This window comes from Solea senegalensis, unplaced genomic scaffold (assembly GCF_019176455.1).
Source record: "Solea senegalensis isolate Sse05_10M unplaced genomic scaffold, IFAPA_SoseM_1 scf7180000014833, whole genome shotgun sequence".
Classification (NCBI taxonomy): Eukaryota; Metazoa; Chordata; class Actinopteri; order Pleuronectiformes; family Soleidae; genus Solea; species Solea senegalensis.
In genome coordinates, this window is record NW_025321142.1 from 107 (window position 1) to 2,252 (window position 2,146).

A 2,146-nucleotide genomic window follows, 5' to 3' on the forward strand; every position below is an offset into this window, starting at 1 on the left:
TAAGCGCAATCAGCATTTTTAACTAAATAAAACAAAAGAAAAAAAAAACAAAAAACAACCCCCATGATATTCTGACACGTTTGTTTTCACACTGCATTTTTTTGTTTATTTCTTTCACGTCGCATTTCATTGCCTCATACAGTAGAAGTAAACACCATCTGCATTTTTCCACTCATCTTCGTCAAATCCCAAGTTTCCTTTACACTTAATTTCCTCTTCCTTTTTTTCCCCTTCCCATCATATGACGATCATGGAATCATTGTTCGCTGCAGAACAATATTGTACAATTAAAATTGCATTTTGTAGAAATGTGATGCTCAGCTTCTCTACACGCGGACAGGCTCACCTGAAGAAGTCGTTCTTACAGTAGAGTCTGCCTTCTCGCGAGAAACACTTCTCCGTCAAAGTGCACTTACAGTCGGTGCACTGGACGCACTTGATGTGCCACGGTCTGTCCAGAACTTTGAGCAGGAACCTGTCCACGATCGGTTTGTCACAGCTGGAACACTGGAACATGGTCTGCATGTTTGGACTCTTATATTCCTCCCCCCCCCAAACACTCTGTGACTGCGCGTCTTCTTTCACTCCAACGGCAAATCCAATGCATCCAAAAAAAAACAACAACAACTAAATCTCACTCGTGACCACTGTCAGCATCCGTGCGGGGGCGAGTGTCATCTCCTGCTCTTCTGTTCCACGGCACGACAGGAATCCACATGTGGCCGACAGCTCCACGCACACGCTACTGTCGGGGTGCATTTCTTAGAATCAATCAATAAATACATTCAGAAAAAAAAAAAAAAAAAACGACTGCGTGGAGATCAGAGCCAGTGACATGATCCCAACACACACACACTCTCTCTCTCTCACACACGCGCGCACACACACATGCAAAGTGCAAATGCAGCTCTGTCACTTTTCACTCTCAGTCTGAGAGGAAAGCTTTATGGTCGCACCTCTTGAAAGCTCAGCCTATTGTTCGTGAAGACACCCGTGACGTCAGAGCCAGGACAAGCCTATAGGACGAGGTTTCAGCTCACTCCAACACACACACACACTTGTGAGACAAGACACTTTCAAACGAAACATTTGAAGGAAATTCATTGTTGTACTGTTTTACACATTATGTAAAATAACCTCCAGAGAGAGACTGTGATGATACTGATGACGTCACGTGATGATGAAGAAGAAGAAGAAATCCTCTGAACTCAGGGGTTTCCCTCATGATCTCGTGCTCGCTTGAAAGGACAAGAATCATCGCTAATGGTTCTAATCTCTGGAGATAAGGACCGCGTGTCTTCTACAGAGTTGAAAAGATAACACATATCTCTCTCCTTGCTCGTCCTTTGTAATCGTCTTTAAAACAATCAAATGTGTCGTTATGACATGATATATAATGCAAACATATATCTGTATCTGAAAAACAATAGTTGTGCAGTTACGAATGAATACATAATTCAGTTAATCCCGTCCCCTGTTTTCAAAGAATATCAATTTGCATCAAAAATCCAACAGTTTTTATGTCCCAAAGTCCTAATCATTGTCATATAAATCTGTTGGATGCAACTCACAATGCATACAATACATATACAATAAAAATCCCTTTGATAATTATCACAAAGACCTACTTCTGTAAACTAATGAACTAATTCATAAATCACTTTCAATCTGTACACTGCAAAAAAAATGCTCTGTCCTCACCTGAGACCGTTGGTTTAAACAGAAACATCAGTTGCTTTGTCAATTCAAAAAATGTCCAAAACAGAAAATGTGTGTGTGAGTGGATTTGTTGATCAAAAATGCACTTAATCCATGGCTTTAACAGGTTTTTTTGGCTCAGTTTATGGGAACGAAGCAAATTGTGGATACATTTCTCGCAAAGGGCTAAATCGTCATCGTCATTGTGGTTTCTTAGTGAACCTTCAACACTTTCTATTTCGTATTTCATCAGTTCATTAGAATCGTTCCCTTTTGACCTCCAGTGCGTTGTTCTTTTCTTCTTCCTCTCCTTTTCAGTCTGCCACGGTTGGGACATCACATTTGACACAAAAGCAAACACTTTCTTTTTTTTTTTAAAGTGGCTTCACCCACCAGGTCCAAAAAAAATATCCAAATAGCCAGTCATTTCAGTGTGAAAGAGGCTTTA

The 2,146-nt window shown here is 40.5% G+C and overlaps 1 long non-coding RNA gene across 1 annotated transcript; it reads right to left on the bottom strand.

Annotated features, from left to right (window-relative positions):
• Nucleotides 1-228: 228 nt before the first annotated feature.
• Nucleotides 229-866, bottom strand: LOC122761587. Its single transcript, XR_006358562.1, has 2 exons — nucleotides 347-866; nucleotides 229-266 (listed from the first exon to the last, which is right to left on the bottom strand). It is a non-coding gene; the product is annotated as an uncharacterized LOC122761587 (long non-coding RNA).
• Between the last annotated feature and the right edge of the window lie 1,280 nt (nucleotides 867-2,146).